The 10,592-nt window shown below is 25.5% G+C and overlaps 1 pseudogene; it reads left to right on the top strand.

The window, feature by feature from the left end:
* The first annotated feature begins 775 nt into the window (after positions 1-775).
* LOC145829245 (ceramide synthase 2 pseudogene) lies at positions 776-2,781 on the top strand (annotated as a pseudogene).
* Positions 2,782-10,592: the final 7,811 nt, after the last annotated feature.

Raw genomic sequence — 10,592 nt, 5'->3', positions numbered from 1 at the left:
GTAACTGAAAAACTTGTTAGAACCATACTTTGAAAATAATTTAAATTAAAAATTAAAATTTCCCTTACCTCTAACTAATAATATTATGATAATAAATAAATAGATTAAGAGTAGTTAGAGTTTAAAATGTGATAATCTAAATTGTTGTGCACCCCTAATAAGTATACAAAAGCTATACTTTTAAGACTTAAAAAAGGTTTAAAATTACACTAGTTGAGCTAAATACTTTAGTATCACAAGCAATAAAAATAATCAAGTGTTACAGTTTGTGCATATAAAAAAGTTGTTTGAAACTTAGCATAAATAGAATGTTTTTTATAAACAAATAATTTAAATAAACTTAAAATTTTTATTATAAATTTATATACTAGTGGATAACACTAAACTTTTATAACTTGTTGATATTATAAGACGTAAGTAAATGACAAGAGAAGGTAATTTTTGAGTATTATAGTAAATAATTAAGCTAAAACATTATGGTTCAATAAAATATAAAATAATTATGGAAAACAAGTTTTAACAGTGGAAGCAAATATTTTATATAGTTGATATTTAAAAGTAAATTGTTTTTATACTAATTTTTCATGGCAATTATTTGATAATTAGTAAACAATTTGAAGTTATTAATAGTATAAGTTTACTTTTACTTTAATTGACTCAGTAAGAGATTTAAGCCACAAGATTTTAAAAGTAAATAATAGCTAAATATTCAAATTTTTACAGTAATTTTTTTCTTCAATCGCTTAAATAAACAACTTTTATATTTGTAGAAATTTTTAAGTGTTTAGAATTATTTACATAAGCGTTTATGGATCTTTCTAACCAGTATTCTAAATGGTTATGGAGTGATTGGTTTTGGTTACCTAAGGGAATTTCTTTTAAAGATCTTCAAGACAAACCTAATTTTATCTATGCTAAACCTAAACATTTAGTTTATATGCCTATGTATGCAATACTATTTTTAATTCTTCGAAACCTGTATGAAAAGTTTGTGTCACCATATTTTGCATCTCTTTTAAATATACCTACCAGGAAAAAACCACCAACTCCAAACTTACTATTAGAAGAAACTTTTAAGAGTAACATTGCTCCTGAGAGAATTGAGCTAAAAACACTAGCTAAAAAGTTAAAATGGCCTGAGTATAGAATAATTAACTGGTTTAAAAAACGTCGTAATTTAAACCGTCCTGATCTAACAAAAAAGTTTGCAGAAGCTAGTTGGAGGTTTATATTTTACTGTTTTGCCTTTTGTTTTGGAATGATAACCTTGTATCAGTCTCCTTGGTTTTGGAATCATATTGAGTGTTGGAATGATTATCCTCGTCAAACTTTGTGGCTTTCAGTTTATTATTACTATATGATAGAAGGGGGTTTTTACATGGGACTTGCTTGTTCACTAGTTTATGATGTTAAACGAAAAGACTTTAATCAACAAATAATTCATCACTGTGCCACTCTGTTCTTGATTGTGTTTTCATTTGTTGCAAACTTTGTTCGTATTGGAACTTTGGTGATGGCTTTACATGACGTGTCTGATATCTTTCTTGAGTTAGCAAAATGTCTTGTATATGCCAAGTGGAAAATTGCTGATACACTTTTCACCGTATTTGCTTTTGTTTTCATAGTTTCTCGTATTATAATATTTCCGTATTCTATACTATACACTACTTTAATAAAGAGTATGTGGCTTTTTTCTCCGTATCCTGGTTACTATTTTTTTAATGGCTTACTGATAGTTCTTTGGTGTCTTCATTTATTTTGGGCCTACATAATTGTGTCAATGGCCATAAGAATGATGAAAGTTGGTAAACTAGAAAAAGATGCTAGAAGTGATGATTATGAAAGTACTAGCTCTGAAAGTGATGTTGAAAAAACAGAACACCTCAAAAGTTGCTAAGATTTTTTTGTTAAGTGTTGTCCGTTATCACAACTTTATTGATTTTTAATTTATATTACACTCAGAAACTTTAATTATTGTAGAACTAAGTCTGGTATAAAATGATAATTGGAGCTATCTTTTCTCAACTGATTTACAAAGTCAAATAGTTAATAGATATAATTAAACTAATAGTCAACATTTACTTTTGAGTTCAATAGTTTGTAAAGAAAAATTTTCTCATCCAAACAATTTGAACAACTTTTTAAGTTTTTTTAATCTGAATTTTATAGTTTTGTCATGATAGAGTATTTATTGAATAAATACAAGAATTAGCAAAAAATAATTGATGAATTTTATTTTATAAAGCAAAATTTCAAAACTATAGTAACTACTAATAATTAAACAGTTAATATTCTTCAAGTAGAGTAATCTTTCTCCTGATTACGCACTTTTAACACGTTCAAAAAATGCGTACCTAAGAAGTTTAAGCCTAAATTAAAAATTTAATTTTCACCATAGAGTTTTGGTTCAAAAAAGCAGACTCAAGAGAATGATTCCTGAAAATTAATTTTCTAACCAAATAGCCTGACAATCTTTTTTTAATTAAAATAGAGCTACATTTTGAAGTAATAAAGTTCTTTTTTGTAGATAATAATACTTTTTTAAAGATTTTTTTTATCTCAGTTTAAATAACATATTATTATCTACATTATGCTTTTTGCCTAGAATTAATTTTTCTATTTATACTATATATTATTCTTCAAATTTTATCTGATTATAGTAAATGTTTTATTTACTTAAACATATACTCATTTATTTTGGTACATGCTCTGCTCATATTGATTACCTTTATATTTATATATGCAGTCTAACTTTTTTTCTGTTCCATTCGTTACCTTATCGTTGTGTTTTTTTAGCTTTAACAGTTTTTATTCTAATGTAAATAAAGTTATTTTTACTTTTGAAGTTATTTGTCAATTAATCTTTGTTTAATTATTTTCCCAAGTTTGACATAATGGCTAACAGATACAGGAAGTAACATTGTAATTATCTTACTTTTTTATTAATCTTGAACTGTGCATTTTATGAATAACATTATGGACTATCGTTTTAAAAATCAAAACATTGGAAAATATATTATTAGAAATTTAGACTAATAAATAACAAACATTTTTAAATATTGGTTATAAAAAACAAAATTTTAGCGTAAAGTTTAAAATATAAGTACTATAAGAAGTTTAAGGCAAAGTGTAAAAATCGTTTCAATAAAACTGAGTACAAACAAAACAGGTTATTTGAGATAGCTAAAATAACATTTTACATTAGATTTGCATTTAACATATTCCTTTAAGGGATAATAAACAAAAGAACCTTACACTATAAAATAGGGAGTACATATTTTAGAAATGAATTAATTAAATATCATACAACTTGCTTTCTTATATATTCTATTATGACAAGCTCGATTAGCATTTTTTGCAGTTATGAAAAAATGTCCAAACTTTAGATCCGATTATTTTCCTTATCTTTAAAGCTAACTAAGATTTTTTTTTATTCTAGAAAACGCTCCTTTGCCTTTTAATTGGATTGGGGCTTGAATTTTTGAGTGGGGCCAATTAAAAAAAATGTTTTTTTTTATTATGATTTTTACTCTAACTGATGTTTACGGCAAACTTTTTTTTTAATTCTTACTTTGCTGTGTTCTCAACAGTCGTTGTTTTTTTTTCAAAATTTCTAATATTTTGGTGATTTTTACAAATATGCCCAAATGTAAATTTCAAAGACCTTCAATTTTTTAACGGTCACTGCAGCAAAAAAAAAATATTATAATACACTTAACTATGACTATTTTAGATGGTCCACGCTTTTTTATTCATCTAAACTGTTTTTATGTAATACAATACCCATGCACGTTTTACTAAAATTATCATTATTTGAACATGAAATATTTCTTTTATGACGGATTTCATGTTCAAATAATGATAAATAATTTCTTTTTTTTTTTTGCTATAATGTTCGTTAGAAAATTGAAGGTCTTTGAAAATTACAGTCGGGCATATTTGTATCTATCATTAAAAGATTAGAAATTTTGAAAAAAAAACAATGACCCTTGAGAACACAGCAAAGTAAGATTTCAAAAAAATTGGCGTAAACATCCGTTAGAGTAAAAATTATAATGATAAAAAAGATTTTTTCTATGGGGCCCCACTAAAAACTTCAAACCCCAATCCAATAGATTTTTTTAAAATTAAAGGCAAAGGAGTGTTTTTTAGAACAAAAAAATCTTGGTTAGCTTTAACGATAAGAAAAATAATTGGATCTAAAGTTTGAACACTTTTTAAAAATTGCAAAAAATGCTAATCGAGCTAAGTAAACGATCGTTCTATTATGTTAATCAATTTTTCAAACCAATGTGAAAAAATGCTTCTTTAAACAAAATGTTTTGTCAGAAAACTAACAAAACTAAATACTTTTATAAAGTAAGAATTAATAAAGAATGAGTAAAAAACACTACATAAAGTGATTTAATCAAATAAGATGTATGATTCAAGGTTGCCAAAAAACCTGCAATCCTAAAAAAACTTAGAATTTAACAATTTAGGAGAAAAAATCTAGAATTTCCAACTAAAATCACTAACAAACCCTAGAATTTTAAAGAGAATTTTTACATGTAAAGTATTGAAAATTCGATAAGTACAAAAATACATCAAATATAAAATTGCTTCTATAATCATAATTTATTTATTAAAAATACATTTAAAGTAACTTTACAGTACCTTTTAAATAATCTAATCCTATCTAAGACCTTAAACTCGTTTTATATTAATATGAACCTAAAAATTTGTTTTCTAAATCTTAAAATATTTATAAAACCTGAAAATAAATTTCAAAAGTTTTTTGACAACCTAGTCTTATTCAAAGTTAGATATTTCTGTTTTTTTTTTAAACTGTTTTAATTTCTGCTACCGAGTAACTTAGACGTTAAGTAAGCTAAAATCCGACAAATTTTACTTCTTTTTAATTTATAGTTTTTCAAGAAGTTTTTTTAAACTGATAAATTAACTTAGTTATTCAAATTAGAGCTACCATTTAAGATAGAACCCTGAAAAAACCTAGAATTTGATATTTAAAAAACAAACCTTATTTATTATTTAGATATTACTAAAATTATATATATTTTTCAAGTTTTCATACTGTTTTAGTAAACTATTATTGTTTATTTTTGTTATTTATTTTAATTATTATTACGTATTTGTATTAATTTATATTTATTATTACAAATTTCTAATTATTATTTTTTTTTATAATTATTTTTTATTATTTATTGTAGCTTATCTTTATTTATTATTACTTACTATTGCTTTGTCTTATTAGTTTTTATTTTTATCACTTATTTTATTTTATCATTAAATATTCTTATTGTTTATTAGTATTATTGCAACATTTTTGTTCTACATTTGACCCAGGCATCAAAACCTGGGCCATTTAAACTGAAAAACAAAAAGAAAGACACAAAAAAAAGCAGAAAAAACCATGTTAATAAAATCAGAAAACGTAAATTGATGTATTTTTACAAAAAACAAAACTGTATTAACATATACTGTTTAAGTTAATAACGCATTGGAGTAGAAAGTTTTTCGAACATTTTGACAAACTTGTCTTTTCAACATAAGTAACTTTATTATCAACATATCTCAGTGACCTGTAAGTCTCAATAACAGCAAACATTGTTGCACTATCTTCCATTTTATCATCACCTTCTAGATTTTAATTAACAAAAAAGAAATTCTCTGCAAAACTCAGCAAATTATTTTGAGACACTTAAGTCAATCTTTTCAGTGAGTATGATGCAAAAATCATGGTCATTTAGATTACGTCAGAAATCAAAATTCAAACCAAAAATAAAAACTCAAGACTGAAATTTTTTTCTTGGGCAAACATTAACACGAAATACACATCCAGACTTTGCTTCCGCACATTTGTACAACTAATCGATATTTATTATTTTTCATTACTTATTTTATTTTTTTACCAAGGCATAATCACTGCAATAAAAAGGTACGATATTAGAGTTACAGTACAGAACAGACAATTATAAAAAGCGTTAAAGATTTAAATGCATCGACTAACCACAAAATTTAAAACCTAAAGCCCAAAGCATATTATTAACAATAGGCAGGCCAAAAAAAATATTTATCGAACACATTGAAAAAAGTCCTTTTATTCACAGAAAAGGAACTGCTAACAATTTAAATCAAACTACGCATTTAAACCAAGTCCTACAAATTAAATTAATAATAGATAGAAAAATGATTTACTTATAGGTTTTAATGGTAAATGACTTTTTAAAGTTAAATCTAAACTATTGAAATTATTGTAAAAAACTAAATTGCTTAAAAGTTTGTTCCACATTTCAAGTGAAGTTTTGTTTTATAAAATAAAGATTTGTAATTGTTTAACATTCATTTTTAAGTCCGTATCAGTATTTCCCACGACTTTTAAACATATCTTTCCGGAATTTAATTTAACTACTGATGAAGCCCATTCAGCAAAACTTTTTTTTTACTTAATAAAGTATAAAAATATATTGTATTAATTAAACAAAAAAAAAAAACAGGACTATGTCAAACATCATTATTAAAATTATTTCTGAGCGTAACCTTTTTGTTATTACCTCTCAAGAATTTTTTTAATAAGATTTAAAAATAGTTGTAAATTAATCGTAGTTTCACGTTAAATCTTTAAAGTAAATGAGGTCAAATTCAAGTCTTCTGTATTATAAAGATTTAATACTAACTTTTCTTAGACTATCAAGTAAAGACGTATAAGAAATGTTGCAGAGGTTGAAACTATTCTAGTATTCTTTCTATGGACAGATTTCTATAGACAGATTATTTCTGGTTAATATCTTTTTTTAAGTATGACAGCGTTGCCAAAAAATTCGAATCCTTGTAAAAATTTTGGAACTACGAACAAAAAGCGCTAAAATACCTGAAGTTTAAAAAATATTTCTCATGTAAAGTCACGAAATTTCTATTAGATACAAAAAATATATCGTAAAGATAGAAAAATTGTATATGTTTATGTAACTATTTACTTTTTCATTAAAAAAAATTTTTAACGAAGCTTTACAGTATCTTTTCAATGTTGTTAAACTTTTAATAACATTTTTTTTTTTGAGTTTAATTTTATACTAAAAATGGTCCAAAACACTTGTTTTAAAAGCCTAAAAGAAATTGACAAAAAACCTTTAGCAACCCTGAAGTTTATAAAAAGCAGTTTTTATAATGCTTGAAGTTTTAATAAGTCAAATGATTCATTACAGTTATATATAGATAATAATTACAAATGGTTGCTAACAAAAAATTTTACTATTTTCTAAAACACTTCAAAATTTTGAAATCCACAAAAGCAAACCTCATGAATTACTTAATTAATAACACTTAATTGCAGTATATAAAGACTTGGAAATTTATATATCTGAAAGTTTAAAAAAAAACATTTATATTAAATATATTTGTGTAGGACACTTGTGCAAAACCTTACTTTTTTTGCTTTAAGTGTCCAAAATTCAATAATTCAAATAAATCTTTATAAAAACTGTAAAAATTATTTATTTTAATAAAATAATCAAAACTTAATTATAACAAAACCAAAAACTGTAAAATCAATAACTTTGATAAAATATACAAAACTTTATTATTTAAAACTAGTTTTCACAAACAAAATAAGTGTTAATTTATAATGACTTGTGTTTCTGACTCATTGATTGAGCTGGAAATGCATAATTGTTTGCAAATGTTAATTAAAGAAAACTGAGAGAATTAAATTTTAGCTGCAAAAGTCCAAAGTTCAATTATCGCATGATTTACAAAGTCCAAAGTCTATCGAAAATTGCAGAAATAGAATCGAAAAACTATAAATATGCTCAATCAGAGCGTGAATTAGGTCATTTACCTCAGCAACAACTGGAAGAGGAATGCTGTCAGTCTAAGGATTGGATCACTTGCCGCCGTTTTACAAAGCTGAATCTCCAGCATACACTTCTACTCGAGTCAATTTGGATATTGAACTCTGACGAATAAGCCCACGCATTCGTTGGCATCACCATGATATTTATATCTTTCAATCATATATTTTAACATTTAAACTTAATCTTGCCGAGCTCTACAGCCTGTGTCAACGAGGAAGCATAAGTGCCACCGTCCTGAACCAGTATATTGTACGAGCAACCATCTCTTACAGCACAACTAGAAGCCGTGAACTACAAGAAGTCTTCTAAAGTGTATAACTGTAACGCCATTTTGTTGTGTGTGTAAATTTATTGTTAAATTTAGTATATAGAGGAATCTTGTTAGTTTATATTTAGTTTAAATGTTTTAATAATATGTATTTAAAAGGAAGATTGATGAGATTATTGAATCTTAGACTGTATATAATTTGAAGAGAATGTTTTTAACTTTTAAACCACCTCAAACTCGGTCGCAGACCGAGTGTTCAACCAAAATTTAAGAATGCCCCGAAACTATTGCGAATCTGGCTTTTGTGGAGACTGCCGAACCTGCTAAAGAGGCAGTTTCACATAAAGCTAGAGACGCAAGTAGCACGGAGAGCATAATTTGTAAAATTGCATTAGTTTCATCCATCCAAATGTAGAAAGTTTAAAAAAAATGTAAGTTGGAATATTGCGTCAAAATAAATAAATAAAGTTGATGTTTTTATTTAACCTAAACCTAAAATGTCATATCTACAAAGCAAGACGAAACGTTTAAGATGTTTTTTCTCTAAACTAAATAAAAATTCTTATCTTCATTAAACTTTAACTAAAACGTGTTTATAGCGAATAAGTGTTCAAAAACGCAAATATCTGATTTTGAGTATCTGCGAAACTTCAGCTTCCTATTTGGAGAACACTCACAAAGCTAAAACCTTAAACCACTAAAAACCACAAAGTGTGGGAAAATCATGAATCTCAAATCTCCACAAGTGTTCACCGACGCTAAAACGAAAACAAAAGATTTTCGGTCTAACCATTTTGATAAACACATGTCTTTTAAGAGACTTCCTAAAAAACTTATAGTTTTTTGAGTAAACAAATTCGTCTTGAAGTGTTCGCAATGACTATAGTTTTTTGCAGTTTTTATATAATAGTTGCAATTTGTACTGCGATAGAACGACTAATGCTCACGAGCCGCAGTTTTATCTTTCGCGGTCCGTATCCCACTTAATGTAAAAAAGTGTTCGCGGGCTGCATAATAACCTTTTTGCTGTAGTTTGCCGACCCCGGATAAAAGTAAATCATCAAGCACAAACAAAACTACAGTATTAGATACTTTACAAAAAGTAATTTTTCTATATTGGAAAACTTAAAGAAAGTTCATGGATATATTTCGTCATTAAAGAAATTATAATAGTGTTTGATAAAAATAATAAGGAAAATTATTAATTTAAACTTTGTTGGGATATGTTTTTAACTTAGTTTGAACAATAAAAGCGAATTGATTGATTCATAGCCATTTTTCTTTATTCTTTTCACAGCACACTAATACTTAGGTTTGTTGTTTTGGTACTGCTTAAAATTTTAATGAACTTTTTTAGTTATATATCAAATAATCTTGATTACATTGTTTATTTGGAATGTTTTAAACTTCTTGTCAAATTTGATTAAATTGAAATTTAATAAGTCAAACTTTGTTATCAAACTTTTACGGGGTACAAATTTTATAAAAAAAAATCAGGACAAATGTTTTGCATTTTTATTGAAGTTCAGTAGAAAATTTAACAGTAAATCCTTTTTAACTGCAAATGAGCTAAAAAATATAACATTAACATTTATGAAAGCTTGATATTAGATACGTCATAATAATTTTAAACTAAATATTTCAAGATTTGTAAGTTATTTAGATTTATAAATTATTCGCAAATCGGTCCAGGACACAAGTCAATTGTTTTTACTAGTGATTATTTTCCTGCATCAGTAGTTACAAAAAATTAATAAACGATGGTTTAAAAATCTACCAGTTTATTGCAACATTTTGTTCAAATTAATTTCGGACAACCGTCCTTCATCAGTGAACTTTAAAACTAGTAGAACTAAACACATTAATGCAACAAAATAAATAAAAGTTAAAAAATATATTATGACGTAGTAGTTCAAAACTGTGTAAAACTAAAATTTTAAAATCTAGACGATTTTTTACATTGTAATGATATTTTTGTATGTAAAAGTAAATTAAAATGAAATGCGTATAAAAACAAACACTTTACCGATATAAACTTTAAATTAAAACCTGTCTTAGTAAAGAAATGTTTGATGTAAGTTGTTGTTAATAAATAATTACTGCTATCGGCGAAATATAAATAAAAATAAAAACTTTTCCCAAACAATACTTAAAGTAATTACAAAAACCTATATTAATAAGAAGCTGTATCTTACAAACTTCTTATCTTAAAGAAATAGTTTAATCCATGAATAAAAATAACTATTTTGAAACAAAACTTAAATCTAAGAAGATAATAATACAAAAATTATATAAAGAATTAAATCAACTTGTTTCAGCAGCAAATTATTATTTCTAATATACTGTTTTTTAAGGTAAACATTTTATCAAATAAACAAACGGTTAAAAACTATTGTGAAACAAAAAATATTCTTAGTGAAACTATCCTATTAAAAACCGATTACTGTAAAATTATTGATTTTATAAGTTTG

Source organism: Thalia democratica, chromosome 2 (assembly GCF_965202585.1).
Source record: "Thalia democratica chromosome 2, ktThaDemo2.hap1.1, whole genome shotgun sequence".
Lineage (NCBI taxonomy): Eukaryota > Metazoa > Chordata > Thaliacea > Salpida > Salpidae > Thalia > Thalia democratica.
The sequence above is the reverse complement of the archived record's forward strand: the minus strand, read 5'-3'. Positions and strand labels throughout refer to the sequence as shown.